At 38.0% G+C, this 17,805-nt stretch overlaps 1 protein-coding gene and 1 pseudogene across 1 annotated transcript in view; one reads left to right on the top strand and one right to left on the bottom strand.

The window, feature by feature from the left end:
• Positions 1–17,805, top strand: part of RWDD3 (RWD domain containing 3) — an 85,823-nt gene that overhangs the window by 51,207 nt on the left and 16,811 nt on the right. The window lies entirely within an intron of this gene.
• Positions 15,839–17,368, bottom strand: LOC143649441 (S-adenosylmethionine decarboxylase proenzyme-like; annotated as a pseudogene).

Here is a 17,805-nt window from a genome sequence, read left to right as displayed (position 1 = left end):
AGCAAAAGAATCAAGACCCACCTGGAATGGGTGGAGTCACATCTCCATCTAATCAAAATATCACACCCACAATTGGATGTGTCACATCTCCATGGAGATAATCTAATTGAAAATTTCCAACCTATAAAACTGAATCAGCATTAAAAGAAATGGCTGCCTCCACAAGATTGAATCAAGATGAAAACATGGCTTCTCTTGGGTACATAATATTTTCAAACTGGCACACACAGGCACTCAAAGTTCCAGGAAAGTACCATGTTATACACAATAGCTCAGCATCTCAGAATTTAGAAATAACACTTAAAGCTCAGGAATAAATGTGACCGCTGTAAGAGTTTATAATTCTTATCATTATTTTCTAAAAGAGACTGTACACTATTTGTCCTTTTGTGTCTGGCTTATTTTGCTCAACATAATGTCTTCATGGTTCATTCATTTTGTAGCATGCCTGACGACTTTGTACCTTTCTGTCGCCACACAGTGTTTGATCAGGAGTAAACACCACAGTTTGTCCTTCTGCTTTTCAGTCAGCCACCTCCATCCATTGGGTATTGTGAATAAAGCTGCCATAAACATCAGTGCGCAAATGTTTCTTTCAGTCCCTGCTTTCAGTTCTTTCAACTATATTCCCAGTAACGGGGATTGCCGGTGACCCTATATCTAACCTCCCGTGTATCCACGACAGGACGGTCAGAGGACAGCCCCATTCTGCTACCCTAAACTGCATTGAATAGGTCTACTTGCCTCTCCACATTTTCTCTAGTGCTTGAATCTTTCTGTTGATTTATTTATTTGGAATCTGCAGATTTTGTTGCAATGTATTCATATAACATATATTCTGTCCAAAACGATGTTTCACCATATCCTCACTTAGTTGTACATTATCATCACTCTCAATTTTAGACAGTTTTCACTGCCCCAAAGAGAAAAATAACAGACACATCCACATGAAAGAGAAAATGTAAAATACCCCTTAACTCTTGTCCCCTCCAACTAATTATTTATCCCTAGTATTGTTGTAGTAGCAGTGATATATTCCTGTTAAATATAGATCACAGTTTGCAATAGTTTTTCCCATATACCCTCGAATTATTAACTCTTTGTACTAGTGTCATAATTTTGAAGTAGTTTACGTAAGAACTTATTTATCTTTATAGTGCTAATCAATAAGGTACATGGTTCTAAATTTCTTTCAGTCATATTCACCTTCAATATAGCACTATTATTTATAAACTCACTACTGAACTACCATCACCACTATCCATTCCCATACTTTTAGGTTCAATCTCATTTACTAGTCTGCATATATTAGGTAACCATTCCCCCTTCTCCAACTCTTGTTTGTCTCTAGGTCCCATTTAGTCTTCATTTTAAGACTCTGAGTTTACATGTTCTAGTTAGTTCATATTAGTGAAATCATACTGTATCTATCCTTTTGTGTCTGGCTTATTTCACTCAACATTATGTTCGCAATGTTCATCCATGTTGTTGTATGCTTCAGGACCTCATTCCTTCTTATTGCTGCATAATATTCCATCATATTTTGTTTATCCACTAGTCTATGGATGGACACTTCAGTTCTTCATTCTTTTGGTAAATGTGAATAATGCCACTATGAGCAACAGTACAGGAAAGCCTGTGACACTGCTCTCAGCTTTTCTGGGTGTGCACCAACTGGTGGTACTGGCGGGTCATAGGGTAACTTGATATTTATTTTTCTGAGGAACCGCCAAACTATCTTCCACAGTGGCTGTACCATTATACATACCCATCAGCAGTAAATAAGTGTTCCAATTTCTCCACATCCTCTTCAACACTTGTAGTTTCCTGTTTGTTTAATGGCAGCCATTCTTACAGGTGTGAGATAATATCTCATTGTGGTTTTGATTTGCATTTCACTTAAAGCTAATGAAGATGAACATCTTTTCAGGTGCTTTTTAATTTGTTTTTTCTTTTTTTTTTTTTTTGCATGGGCAGGTACCAGGAATCGAATCCAGGTCTCTGGCACAGCAGGCGAGAACTCTGCCACTGAGCCAATGTTGCCCGCCCTTTAGGTGCTTTTTAAGTCATTTGTATTTCCTCTGGAAAAATGTCTATTCATATCTTTTGCCCATTTTATAATTAGGGTATATATTTTTTGTTGTTAGTTGTATGATTTCTTCATAAATATTGGATATCAAATCTTTACCAGATATGATTTACAAATATTTTCTCCCATTGAGTTGCTGCTTCTTTACTTTTTTAACAAAGTTCTTTCAGACACAGAAGGCTTTGATTTTGAGGAGCTCCCATTTATCTATTTTCTTTTATTGCTTGTGCTTAGGGTGTAAGATCTAAAAAGCTACTTCCTATTATTAGGTCTTGAAGTTGTTTTCCTGCATTTTCTTCTGGAAGTTTTATGGTACTGGCTCCTATATTTAGGTCTTTGATCCATTTTGAGTTAATTTCTAAAGATGTCATTCCTTTGGCTATGGACATTCAGTTCTCCCAGCCCCATTTATTGAAAAGACTGTTCTGTCCCAGTTCAGTGGATATGGAGGCCTTGCCAGATATCAATTGACCATAGATCCAGGGGTCTATTTCTGAACTCTCAATTCAATTCCATTGATCAATATGTCTATCTTTGGGCCAATACCATGCTGTTTTGACCAGTGTGGCTATGTTGTTCATAGCGGCATTATTCACATTTGCTGAAAGAATGAAGAACCAAAGTGTCCATCCACAGACTAGTGGATAAACAAAATATGGTATATACATATGATAATAAGCTTTACAATCAGGAAGTGTAAGGCTTCCCACTTTCTTCTTATTTTTTGGTATGTTTTTGGCTATTTGGGGCCCCTTTCCCTTCCAAATAAATTTGATAGCTAGCTTTTCTAAGTTTTCAAAGTAGGTTGTTGGGATTTTGACTGGTATTGCAGTGAATCTGTAGATCAATTTGGGTAGAATTGACATGCTAACGATATTTGGTCTTCCTGTCCATGAATACGGAATGCCTTTCCACCTATTTAGATTTTCTTTGACTTCTTTTAGCAATGTTTGTAGTTTTCAATGTACAGGTACTTTACATCCCTGGTTAAGTTTATTTCTAGATACTTGCTATTGTGGATGGAATTTTTTCTTTATTACCTCCTTAGTTCATTACTCGTGTATAGAAACATTACTAGTTTTTGCACATTAATCTTATATCCTGCCACTTTGCTGATTTTGTTTACTAGCTCAAGTAACTTTATTGTAGATTTCTCAGGATTTTCTAAGTATAAAAATAGGTCATCTGAAAATAATGAAAATTTCAGTACTTCCTTTCATATTTGAATGCCTTTTATTTCTTTTTCTTGCCTGATTGCTCTAGCTAAAACTTCTAGCACAATATTGAATAATAGTGGTGACAGTGGGCATCCTTGTCTCATTCCCAATCTCAGGGGAAAGGATTTGAGTCTCTCACTATTGAGTGTGATGCTGGCTGTGGGTTTTTCATATATGTCCTTATCATATGGAGAAATTTCCTTCAATTGCTACCTTTTGAAGTGTATTTATTAGAAAAAGATGCTGAATATGTCGAATGCTTTTTCAGTGTTAATTGAGATAATCATGTGATTTTTCCCTTTCAATTTGTTAATTGAGATAATCATGTGATTTTTCCCCTTTCAACTTAATAATATTGATTTTCTTGTGTTGAACCACCCCTGCATGCCTGGAACAAACTCCACTTGGTCATGGTGTATAATTCTTTTCATGTGCTGTTGGATTTGATTTGCAAGTATTTAGGTGAGAATTTTGCGTCTATATTCATTAAGGATATTGGCCTGTAGTTTTCCTTTCTTGTATCTTTATCCGGTTTTATATTAGATATTAGATTTTATATTAGATACTATATTAGAGGGATGATAAAAATGAGTTACATAGTATTTCTTTTTCCTCAAAATTTTGGAAGAATTTGAGCAAGAATGTGTTAGTTCTTTTTGGAGTGTTGAGTAAAATTCCACTGTGAAGCCATCTGGCCCTAGTTTTTTCTTTGTAGGAAGATTTTTGATGACTGAATTTCTTGTAATTGGTTTGTTGAGGTCTTCTATTTCTTCTCAAGTCAATGTAGGGTGTTTGCATACTTCTAGGAATTTGTCAATTTCATCTGAGTTGTCTAGTTTGTTGGCATAGTTGTTGATAGTATTCTCATGATTTTTATAAAATTTCTTCAGGGTCTGTGGTAATGACCCACATATTTCTGATTTAATTTATTTGTATTCTCTCTCTTTTTATAACTTTGTCCACCTAACTTAGAGTCCATTGATTTTCTCAAAATCACAACTTTTGGTTTTATTGATTCTTTCTATTTTTTTTTTTTGTTCTCCAATTCATTTATTTCTGTTTTAGTCTTTGTTATTTCTCTCCTTCTGTTTGCTTTTGGATTAGTTTGCTGTACTTTCTCTAGTTCCTGTAGGTGGGCAGTTAACTCCTTAATTTTTGTTCTCCTTTTTTTATTTAAGTATTTAGGGCAATAAATTTCCCTGTCAGCACTGCCTTTATTGCATCTCATAATTTTTGATATATTATATTCTCATTTTCATTCATCTCCAGATATTTACTGATTTCTCTTTGACTCAATTTCTTCTTTGACCCACTGGTTGTTTAAGAGTTTATTATTTATTCTTCATATATTTGTGAAAGTTCTGGTTCTTTTGTGGTTACTAATTTCCAGCTTCATTCCATTATGGTCAGAGAAAGTGCTTTGAGTAATTTCAATCTTTTAAAATTTATTAAGACCTGTTTTGTGCCCCAGCATATGTTCTATCCTGGAGAACATTCCATGAGTACTAGAGAAGAATGTATATCCTGGTGTTTTGGGGTGTAACAATCTATGTATGTCTGTTAGGTCTAGTTCATTTTCACATTGTTTAGGTTCTCTATTTCCATATTGACCCTCTGTTTGGTTGTTCTGTTTACAGAAGAGAGTGGTATACTGGAGCCTCCCACTATTGTTGAAATATTGATTGCTTCCTTCAGTTTTGCCAAAGTTTGCCTCATGCACTTTGGAGCTCCTTGATTGAGAGCATAAACATTTATGATTGTTATTTCTTCTTGGTGAATTTTTCCTGTCATTGATAAATAGTGTCCTTCTTTGTCTCTTATGATATCTTTACATTTTAAGTCTATTTTGTCCTATATTAGTATAGCTATTCCTTCTTTCTTTTGTTTATAGCTTGCACGGACCATCTTTTTCCATCCTTTCACTTTCAATCTATTTGTACCCTTGGGTCTAAGATGAGTCTCTTGTAAAGAGCATATAGATGGGTCACATTTTAAAATACATTCTACCAATATGTATCTTTTAATTGGGGAGTTTCATCTGTTAACATTCAAAGTTATTATAGTATAGGCAGTTCTTGAATCTATCATCATATCCTTTGGTTTTTTTTTTTTTTTTTCTTTTACAAGTAATAGAGAAATATTGTTCCTGATATCCTTTGGTTTTTATTTGTCAGTTCTACATATTTTTCGTCCTCTCTTTCTTTAAGTTCCCTTGCTAACACTCTTCAATTCTGTGCCCTCCTCCAGACCTCCCTTTCCTGTCTTTTTTTTTCTTTTTCAACTGACAGAACTTCCTTTAGTATTTCTTGCAGGGCTGGTCTCTTGTTAACAAATTCTCTCAGCATTCTCTCTGAGAAAATTTTAATCTCTCCCTCACTTTTGAAGGACAACTTTGCTGGATAAAGAATTCTTGGCTGGAAGACTTTCTTTGTTCAGGATCTTAAATATATCATACCACTGCCTTCTTGCCTCCTTGGGACCTGTTGGTTGAGTAGTCCAAACTGAGTCTTATGTGGCTTCCCTTGTATGTGGTGAATTGCTTTTCTCTTGCTGCTTTCAGCACTTTCTGCTTGTCTTCAGTATTTGATGGTCTGATTATTACGTGTCTTGGAGTGGGTCTATTTGGACTTATTCTATTTGAAGTTTGTTGGAATTCTTTGGTTTGAATATTTATATCTTTTCTAAGGGTTGGGAAGGATTTTTTCTACAATTATGTCCTCAAATAATCTTCCCAGCCCTTTACTCTTCTCTTTCTGGGGGACACCAGTGATTCTTATATTTGTGTGCTTTGTGTTGTTCATCATTTCCCTGACATCTAATTCAAGTTTCTCTATCTTTTTCACCATTTGTTCTTTTGCATATTTAAGTTCAGTATTCCTATCTTCTAGTTCACTAATTCTTTCTTCTGCTTTCTTTAAATGGGCTGTTGTGTGTCTCTATAATTTGGTCTATGTATCTTTCATTTCCATAAGAGCTGCTACTTTTCTATTTATTCTTTCAAATTCTTTGCTCTTTTAGTGTCTTCCTGATATCCTTTCTTCTTTAACCAACCCACTGAACCTATTTAGGAGATTTGATGGGCATCTTTGGTTAGTTATTTCAAATTGTGTGTCTCCTCTGGTGTTTTAATTTGGTCATTTGGATGGCTCATATTTTCTTGCATCTTCATGTTCTTTGTGATTTTTTTTTGCTGGCTTCAAGACATTTGATAGTCTCGATAAGGTTATTTTAAAAACTGATTTCCCTTGTTCATCTAAGATTTTATAGTTGGTTGGGTTTATGTTGAAGGTCTCCTTTTGCACTTCGTTTGTCAGTAATTCCCTGACAAACCATGGCTGGGACCTCATGCGGGTGGTGCAACTCTAACTGGAGATCTGTTAAAAGCTAGGCACAAAGGCAGTTTGCTCTTTCTGCATCTTTCCAGAAGATGGTACTCTTGGGCCATGTCTTCCCCTCAGGCTCACCTCTCCACAACTAAGTCAGCTGGGACTGGGACCCAAATAGGTGAAAATCCGGTCAAGGCTGTAGATCTCCATATATGCTAAAAGCCACCAATCCTGTGGCCCAGGGGAGGGCAGTGTGCACCTCAGTGGAGAATATGCTTGTGGGCACAATAGGTCTGGTGGTCCCAGGCTTCCTCATGGAATGACCTAGGCTGTAGGACTGAGTATTGCCCTGTGGCCCAGGGGAGGGCAGTGTGCACCTCAGTGGAGAATATGCTTGTGGGCACAATAGGTCTGGTGGTCCCAGGCTTCCTCATGGAATGACCTAGGCTGTAGGACTGAGTATTGCAATTACTCCTGCACACGTCCAACCTGGGAGTGCCTAGTGGTACGGCTGGCTTCCGTTTCCCCATCTCTGCCATTTTCCCATCTCTGCCATGCACGCTGGGACCCGGGTAATCTCTCTTTTATTGGCCAGTTGTCAGATTAGCTCATCTCTGTGCTCTCCCACTCCTCCTAGAGGGAGCATCCCCCAGTCTCAGCCAAAATCAGGCGCCCACAGCAGCCTTGTCAAAGGGGTGGGGGATAGCACTGTGTTCCTGCAACCAGGTCTCTGTGCATAGGTATACCAAGTCTGCTGGCTTCCAGGTTCCCCACAGATGCTCCCAGCTACAGAGCTGACAGGTGGTGGGAACGTGGGAGTGTGGCACTCCTTTGGCTCCCGCTCCAGCCTGTGCATTGCAGCCCACCCAGGTGTGATAAACTCATCCTGTCCTCTCAATTGTACTGTCTGCACTTTTTCATCCAGGTCCTCCCTATCTAATGTAGCTGTCCCTCTCTTTTCACTTGTACCCTGGAACCACTATCTTGCTTGTTTTTCTGTTGCTTCTCTAGTTGTTTCACAGAGCAGGGGTGAACTCAGGCTATCCTACTCCACCATCTTCCTGGAAGTCCCCACAGCACCTTCTTGAAGCTTTCACTTTGAATTTCTGGAGATGCTATTAGTGGGCAGGCAGATGGGTAGGAGGAAGTTACTACTCAAAGATAACAAGAACTTTGGGATTCAGTCAAAACTAGGCTCAAGTTCAGCTTTACAAACTTACTTTGAATACGTTATTTAAGAAATAAAATTCAGTTCATTAATAACTCTCAGAGTTTTTAGGGAGAATTAACATGCATTAGTAGTATACATAAGGCAGTTAGCACAGCTGCTGAACTGTAGGAGTTACTCAATAAATGGAAATGCTGTGATCATACCTTTAAGATATTATTTGATTACAGGTCTTTCTTTCCTCTTCTTCCACTGTCCTCCCCCCACCCCCCACCCAGACTGAAAAGTCAATATACAAAAAGTCAACTGGAACCTAAGATGCCATCAATTATAAGACAGACCTTATATTATTATTTTATGTACCACTACAAAAGAAATAAAGCAAGCTGCTGATTAGACTATGGATCGCTTTCTTAACACTCAAAATTTTTATTTTATTTTTATTGAAAAAGCTCTTTGAGACTTATTTAGACATGCCTTACGAAATGTCATTCTCGTGCACAGCTGAAAAGAAATATATAAGCAAAATAATTGGCTAAAGTATTCCTAAAACTGCTTCACGTGCTATGTCTGATTCCTCTGAATCGTAGTTCAACTCAGAGGCATTTGTGTCTGTGTTTTTCCACATGTAGTATCCTTTTTTCCTTCAAAAGCATTGATGATACAGCATTTCTTTAAAGCCAAAACAAAAACTGCTCCACTAATGCCTCCAGGATCTTTTTTCCAAGTTGTTAAGACCCATTCTGCCATTCTGCAAATTTTGATGCTGGTGCTTTAGTGATTGCACCAGAAATCAGGTCATCAATAAAAAGAACCAGATCAATAAATGTGCAAGCCTGGTTGATTACATTGTACCTGCTGCCTGGCCAACAGCTAACGTAAGACGCTACTGATGGTATGAACTGTCTTGATTTCAGAGATGAGAAAGATATGTGCATCTGAAAATTGATGTACAAATGGTACTAAGGCTGTTTGCATCACTATAGGTCCCTCCCTTTGCAATAAAAGTCATCATAAAGTTATTTGAAATAGTGAGCTCATTATGCATACTAAAAATTATTGAATAGCCACTGTTCATCTGTATAAAATGAGGTGTACTTGAATCAGTCCCAATGATAGGCTGAGCTTTATAGGTTGAGGTTTTAGACTAAAAAACTTGCCTACATGCAGGAGTGACTTCCTTCAGTCCTAGCAGCAGCAGCCTGCTCACCGAGACAAGGCGGTGCCGGCTGAGGATATTTGAAACCTTCAGGGTTTTCTTGCCAAGATTTGTTATTGTAACATAAAAATCAAGATGTAACAAAGCTTAAAGATTTTTTTAAAAATAAATTCTCTTCCTTTTTCAAGCTCAGAGCAAACTCAGCTCAATTCAGAAAAAAAAAATCTTATAAAAGTAATATGAATTTACTAACCTGTCTTTCTCCCCCAATATTCCTTTTTCTCAATTGAGATACACCATACATGAAATTAAATTCACGGATCTTAAATGGACAGTTAAATGGTATAAACTCACGTAACCACCATCTGAATGAAGAAATAGAATATTTTCATCATGTAAAAAGTTTCAATGGAGACTTCTGCAGCGACTCCCTCTGCTCCTCTCAAGATAATTTGGTCTTTTAATTTAAGTCAATAACATATTCAACCATTTTAAAAAGAAAAGAAAAGAAACTTCTTAGATTATTTTGATTTACACAAGGGACAAATCTAAGAACCTCTAATGTCTTAATTTTGATTACTGTGGGTATATTGTTATATACCACTATCCTGCCTTTAAAAATGTCTTAGTTATTTTTACACGAATAATATTAACCTCATATAATAACAAATAAATCTTGAGTCACATACTCAGATGGAAATATGATAGATTTTTAGCCAACCTGGATCAAGTAGCAGGTGGTTTCCCATTTCAGTTTGGGATATAAACACTATGGAGTGAGCTACACACATGACTCGTAACCTTAGCCCGGTGATGTCAAAAGTTTATATTGTGCATTAGCTGTAATGATTACTTTAAAATTCTTTTTTTTTTCCTTGTACACAATGTAGTCAATTAGAGTGGCAACGGTGAGGGACTGTTATTCAAATGTAAAAAGTTACTGTCAAGGTGACAATATGTACCCTTTTCACTCCTCTGTATGAAACCGTGGGACCTTGCTGGGAGTGATCCACTGTTTATCTTACCTATTTGCACACATTAATCTGAATGTGATCCAAGGGAAGACAGAGGCAATCATCTTCTTGCTCAACTCAACATGTTCAAGGGATATGAAACCTGGTGACAAAGAGATAAGAAAAGTGAACCAAAGTAGAGATAAGAAAAAAGAATAATTACATATAACTACCCATTCATTCATTCTTCATCCATTCTGCAAATAGTGAGTGCATTTTATATGCCAGGCACTGCGCCAGGAACTGGAAATACAACCAAAGATGGCATAGAAATGGTCCTCAGCACACGGAAGTCATGCTTCACTGGGGATATAGACATATACACAATTACAGGGCTGCCTGGCAAGTATGTAAATATGTTAAGTGATGGGGAATTACAGGAGGGGTACTCAACTCAGACTCAGGAGGAGGGGTGAGATTCAGGCCTGAAGAATGAACCAGAGTTCACTGGGTGAGGAGGTAGGAGAGTGTCTTACACAAAAGGAGAAGGAAGTAAGGACGAAATATGTGGTAATGTGATCTCAATATTAGAACCCTGACTGTGCTTCATCTATAAGTATAATATTCACTTTAAAACTAATAAAAAGCTATTGGTGAGAGAAGTTACTGGCTAATCAGTGAATCAAAGGCCAACGAGAATTATATAATTAAAGCAAGATTTTACCTGAAATAAGAATAGGCAAAGTATGGTAGCCCAGCCTTTCATTAGAGAGAACAAACTAGAATTCTTGGATATGTTTTTTGTTTTTTTTTTTTTTAATATTGCTAAGAGAAGGGGAGAGAGCTAGAGAGAGTGAGAGTGCATGAGAGATTATCACTTCCAGGTGGTAACAGTGCCACAAAGGACATTTTCTCCTGCTTTCTCCACTTGATTTTATCTCCCACTAAAAGCAGAGCAAAACAAAGAAATGAAACACAACAGGGAAATGCAGAAACACTACAACAAAGGGACTATTGTTTTGATAGAGATTATGTTAGAAAGATTAAAAAACACTGCTTCTCTGTTCCAATTGCTGGACAATACATCATCGACATTACGAAATTCTTGAGATGCAGACAGGCAATCCCATCTACTCCCATGATTTCAAAATGCCACCGATTACCAAATGTGTGTTCATTTATGGTCTGTCTCCCCCAACAATACTGTAACTTCCAATGGGTATATGTTGCCAACCATAGTTTCTCTAGGACTTGACACAATACATGGCACATAGCAGGTCCTCAATAAATGCTTATTGGGGAATGAAGACAGAGATATGTCTTTCCAGCTGAATTTTCCTCACCTTATGATGGGGAACCTCTAACACGACTGCCAGGCTTCCTGGACCTTCTCCTATGGCACTCCATTTCTTTAGCAGGACACTCATCTCCATGCCCCAGGAAAGGCTGGGTATCCTAGACTCCAGCATTAGATTTAGAGTTCCTGGAGGGCAGTGAGCATCTCTCATTCATTCATGGTATGCCTGAGATCTAGTTAAGTGTGCAGCACACAATTAGGTGCTTGCTAATCTCTGTTGAATAAGTGATTGTATGAAGAATTTATAAACTTTGCAATGAGTTGATTAACATCAGCAAATATCTACTGATTTCCTTTTTTTGCCAGGCACTATTTTAGATGTGCAAGATCTAGAGTTGACAAGACTGAAGGCTCCTTTCTTCATGGAAGCTTAAATTCTCGCAGAGACAGACAATAAATATTTTTGATGTTTGCTGATAGCTTTCAAGCCCTCGCCCTCCCCCTTCCCCTTTTGCTGGGCTGGACAACCTTGGTGCTGGCAGGGGAAGTTCAAACCTCTGTAGTCCTCAGGCAAAATAACAAATACCAAAATACCAAAGCAACTTGCCACTCCCTTCATTCAAGCAATTTAGGCTTGGTTTAGGTTCCTGCCCTGTTCTTCCCAGGAAGCCCCCATATGTGAGTAATAAACCTCATGCTCTCTTGGTGAATGTATGGCATCATCATCTGAACATCCGAGTTGGTGGTGATGGTGTGAGGGGTTTGAATCTGTTCTGTGGGGCATACACAAGAGGCACCTTAGACAAGGTGATTTCAGATAACAGGACAATAAGCGGTGAGGTTGAGGGAAGGGAGAAGGGTGAGCTCTAAAAAGTTATGTTAGGTGATAATTTAATCTCTTGGCCAACGCTCAAATTGAGGACAACCAGCTGTCTTCCAATAATGTCTTCCCTTTCGTCCGTAAGAAAAAAGGAATGATAATAATACTTCATTTCTTCCTCCATTTTTAGCTGAGTGCATGGCAATCCAGAGGAAAGTTGCCATTTTCCAGCCCTGCTTTTAGATGGGAGTGGTCCGATGGGATAGTCTTTCCCTGGCGGGATACAGAAATGATGGCTGGACCTCCAGTGGCTACCCTGGACCAGACATGGTCTTGGGAATGAAAGCTGTGCACTGCAGAGGCACCAAATGGAAGAAGCCTGGATTCTGACCCTGTGGAGAGCCTCAGCTCCTGAGACTGGCTACTTTGAGACCTGAACATGTGAGAGAAAACCGTCTGTAGCTTGTGAAAGTCGAAGTTTTAGGTTCTATGCTTTTCTCACCTAAAGTAATTCTATGTCATGTATTTGTTGGACATACCGCTTCAGAACATGTTATTTTCTGTCTCTTAAGATCTTTCACCAAATCTCTTCTCTATTCTTAACCCTGGTTCTTTTCCTTTCCCTCCTATTTCTTTCCCTGTATTTCTGCCTTTTTTTCCTTAATTGAGCATTATGCTAACTTAATATATGGGTAGATGAATTATCTGCTGAAGACACTTAAACACTAATTTTTACTATAGAGAATTTAAAAATACACAAAAATAGACAGAACAACTACTATAACAATTGGCTATAGCAATCATTAAACCAGTCCTGGCCCATTCACATCCCTAGCCGCTCTCCTGTGTATTTTAAGCAAATGCTAGACTTCATATTATTACTGAATCAAACTTCAGATCTCTTTATTGTTTAAAAGCCAGGTGAATCACCTTCTTTACTTCTTCTAGATATGAAGGCAAATTCCTACCTTATGGTTTCCTTCACTTCATAACAATCATCCTTTTCTGTCTTCTTAAGAGCTCACTTTCCTATTTTCTATCCCTTTCATCCTTCCCTCCTTCCCTTCTCCCTCTGTTGTTATGTTTCCTCTCCATCCCTGCCTTCTTTCCTCTCTCTTTGTATCTAAAACTTCTTTTGTCTACAGGACCCCTTTTTAGGAAATCCAGGTCTAATCTTCTCAGCCATAGCTATAGTTCTTTGACACATTTCTCTCTTTCAATTTTTAACCACTGAAAATCTAAATGGCAGTGTTACTCATTTACAGTCAGTCCCTTTATTGTTCGGAGAAGAGAACTTTTTAAATGTCAAGTACTCCCCAACCTCACCTCAGACAATACAAACTGGTTAGAACAGTAACACACAGTGAGAAGATACATTAAATATAAACAATCCATCTACAGTAGTAACCAAAATTAAGTATTGGGTGTTATTTTAACTACACAAACTAAAATCCTAAAAATATAGAGGACTTGTTCTTAGAGCCTTGATAAGGCATTAGAACTTTTAGGTCAGTGGATCTGGGTTAGGTGGATGATTTCCTGCAAATCAAGCGAGAACTGGCTTTTGTTTGTTTGTTTGTTTCCTTGTTTTAAGCTGGAACTGTTTTGTTTTTTTGCTTTTCTTTAAGCAGGAATTGTTTTGATATCATCCAGGCATACAGATAAAGCACACCTCTCATAGGTAAAGTGTAACTATATTTTGAAGGACACGTGATAGAGGCAGATCTGGCCACAAAAGGGTATAGTCACTGTTCTAGTTTGCTATCTGCCAGAATGCCATATACCAGAAATAGAATGGCTTTTTAAAAGGGAATTTAATAAATTGTTAGTTTATAGTTCTAAGGCTGTGAAATTGTCCAAATTAAAACAAGTCTATAGAAATGTCCAATCCAAGGCATCCAGGGAAAGATAACTTGGTTCAAGAAGGTTGATGATGTTCAATATTTCTCTCTCAGCTGGAAGGGGACGTGATGAACACGGTATTATCTGCTAGCTTTCTCTCCTAGCCTCTTGTTTCATGAAGCTCCCCAGGAGGTGTGTTCCTTCTTCATCTCCAAAAGTCTCTGGCTGGTGGACTCTGCTTGGTGGTTCTGTGGCATTCTTTGCTCTCTCAGAATCTCCTCATTCTCCTGTCATTCACAAAAGGAACTTTCTACTTCATGATTCTGCAGCATTCTGAAGTTTTCTCCAAAATACTTCTTCTTTTATAGGATTCCTGTAAACTAATTAAGACCCACCTGGAATGGGTGGAGACAGCGCTCCACCTAATCAAGTTTAATACCCACACTTGATTGAGTCACATCTCCATGGAGATAATCCATTTACAGTTTCCAACATACAGTACTGAATGGGGATTAGAAGCAATGGCTATCTTTACAAAATGGGAATAGGATTAAAACATGGCTTTTCTAGGTATATAAATCCTTTCAAACCAGCACAGTCACAGTATCATTCTCAAATTCTCATATATTTTATTTGCTTGCATTTAATCTTGGTGAAAAATAGATTCATGACTTGTACACTATAAAAGAAGAAAAAATAAACTCTGTCCAGTTTATATTGCTGTCTTTTTGAACTTTTAGAAGTCTACTGTGTTCTCTAGCATTACAAAAATATTTTCCTCTGATAAGTATGGGAAGTCCATACTGTCTCACATCCCATCCCTTCCACCCTTCCATACCATAATATTGAACTGTGCACCAATAAGGAAAAGGGGTAATTCATGTCCCTTCAGTTTGGCAAAAGAACTTGTAATTATTGCACATAATGCTGCCTGGTTTAGCCTGAAAAATGAAGTCTTTGGGAGCAAGGGCTTGTCACTTTCATCTCTGCATTTCATCATCAAGCTTGCAGAGCAAGGTCAATAGTCAGTGGTCAAAAATATTTTGTGAAATGAGTAAAAACAGAAACCCTTTAGACAGAACCAGTAGTGCAGCTTTTTGAAGTTCCAGTTCATTTACCAAGTTGACATTTGATGCCTCTTTTGTTTTTTTTACTCTAAGTGGTTCCTGAAAGCCATTTTACTTTTTTTATCTGCTGTTTCCTTATCACACAGCCCCACCCACTTTACTATTACAATCCTCAGCTCGATCTTCAGCTTTTAGAGATAATACTTAACACTTAACCTTTCCTAATGCTCTTAAAATTGTGTGTTCTCATCTCCATGTCTAGGAGGGTTTTGACTAATTTTTCAGACTGAGAGTTGAGGTTATGTCTATATGCTACCCATAAGAAAGTGAATAGAAGTATTTTTTTTTTTAACTGAGTACTAAGGGAAAGGAACTCCATGGAGTTATTCACACAATGAATAACTGCACTCATTTTCTTAAGAGGACTTGACTCATGGAAGAAAAACTTTAACTGCTATTGCAAAAAACCATCTGTAGGCAGTAGAAAATGGTTTCAATAACATTAGCAGAGAATACATTCTAGAACCTGGAGGTAACTGGATATAAAATTCAGGCAGCAATTTAATAGAACAGTCTGAGATGGTTAGGTTGAGGCCAACACCTAATGAGGATGAAAGCCTTGGCTGTGGGGAATTTTGAATGATAACTGGAGAAATACACTATGCATAAACCAAACGGAATCGCTTTCACAAGTGTTATAAAGACATACAATAAAAGGGCTTTTCTACAGGCGCTTCAATTTCACAGCAAGAGTGGCATAGAACATCTAAACACAGAAGACAGCATTCGTGCAAGAGATCTAATTCCTTGATATAGCAATGCAAACAACAATTTAAAGTATTACACTATGATCACAGCTAGGGCTTCCTGCAACCACAAGGTGGTGGTTATGGAAAGCATGGCCCCTGGTATCACTATCAGAATGCAGCCACCACCTTCTTCTATGTGTGTTCCTTTTTTTCATTTCTTCTTCATTTTTCTTAGTCAACTTTGCTTTTGTTGCTGATTCTTAGCAAAGCCACTAAAAACAAAATTGTAATCATTGAACATAGCACTCTGACAAGATATTTAAAACCATCACTCTTCTGGGATGAAGAAAGCACTGGGTGATATTTAGATCTTATTTTCCTGATTTGAAGACTTCTACAGCTTTCCTGATCAGGTCATCATATTAAGTTTGTGCCGGTTTGAATCTGTTGTGTACCCCAGAAAAGTCATGTTCTTTAATCCTTATTCAATATTGCTGGGTGGTATCTTTTTTATTATTTCCATGTGACCCACCCAATTGTGGGTTGTAACTTTTGATTAGATGGTTTCCATGGAGACGTGTCTCCACCCATTAAAGGTGGGGCTGCTTACTGGAGCCCTTTAAGAGGGAACAATTTTGGAAAAAGCTTTAGAGCCACCAGAACTGACAGAGACAACAGAACGGATAGAGTCCAAGGGAAGCCATTGAAGATTCCTGGAGAGAAAGCTAGAAGACATTGCCATGTGCTTTTCTAGCTGAGAGAGAAACCCTGAACATCATCCTTTCCATGGATGCCTTCATTTGGACATTTTTATAGCCTTGTCTTAATTTGGACATTTTCATGGCCTTAGAACTGTAAACTTGCAACTTATTCCCCTTTTTAAAAGCCATTCTGTTTCTGGTATATCACATTCCAGCAGCTTTCAAACTAGAACAAGGTCTGACTTAAGTTGTTTCAAAGCTAACGTAAGAAAATTCTGGTTCTGGAGTGATGTGAATAGTCCAATAAGTACCATCCAATTTCATTCCATCCATCGAATACCCACAAGGATAGAACAGTGTGGCATCAATGACAGAACCTGGTATGAGGTCACAAATTCTACTCTCACGAGGGACATCCTTTTCAGTGATAGCATCTTTCAGGTAGAACTGGTCTAAAACTGCTGGAAGTTCCGGGGTTTGATCTGACTGAATTGATTACATGACGCTCTGAGAACTCCAGAGTAAACAAGTACCAACAGTCAGAATTCATCCATCCCATACGGTATTCTGCTCCAGCTCTATTTCTTCCTGGAAATTCCAGTGTGGGTACCCTTGGTGAGAAGGCTTCATGGAATTCTTATGAGAATAAAAGCTTTGAATTGAGTCAAACGCACTGTAATCCCTTGCAGTAAGCTTCAACAGGGGAACCAGTGCTTTCAGTAAGAGGGTGGTACCACATGTCTTCAAAATGAAATGTCTCTTGAAGACAAATATGCTACTTTCACTGAGGACATAAGCTTCCTGCTTGTCAGTTTTTGTCACACTTATGGTCGAACATTGCACATCCTTCAAAAGTAGGACCCACTCAGATCTCGGGATGGTGCAAAGATCCCCACATCCTTGGTTTGTGTCAGGCTGCTGCCGGGGAACCAACCCTCTAGTAGCTTTTTTGTCCCTTCGAATAACTGTACAGCTTCCATCACTGTGAGACTAGTGAACAAGCAACAATCACAAAAAATCAACTAAATTAAATCTTTTTGCTTGCTGCTACAGATCGTTCCGGCTGTGTTACTAAAGTTCAGGTTTCTTTCTCTTTTTTTGCTATAATTTTATATCAACTGTTTTTAAAAAGAGGATTAATTGAAGTTTCCTGGCTTTTTTTTGTGAGTGAAAGTTGAATGTGAGTCTGTTGGAAATAAGAGGCAGATAAAGTTCAGTCTCTTGTAGTCCCCTGCTCTCCTGTTACAGAGAATAGAGCCAGCACTAGTTAATGTCACGGGCCATACTGTGTAAGCCAGCAGAAGTGTTTTCCCAGAAAAGTTCAAGGAACTACCTCTGGCAAAAGGATTTAAAATGGAAGTGAGTGGTTTTAAACTCTTCTCCATTTTAGTAATGGGGAAGCAACTATTTAGAAAAG

The sequence above is a fragment of the Tamandua tetradactyla genome, chromosome 11 (genome assembly GCF_023851605.1).
Source record: "Tamandua tetradactyla isolate mTamTet1 chromosome 11, mTamTet1.pri, whole genome shotgun sequence".
Taxonomy (NCBI): Eukaryota; Metazoa; Chordata; class Mammalia; order Pilosa; family Myrmecophagidae; genus Tamandua; species Tamandua tetradactyla.
Note: the sequence above shows the minus strand (reverse complement) of the source record. Positions and strands in the feature narration are given on the sequence as shown.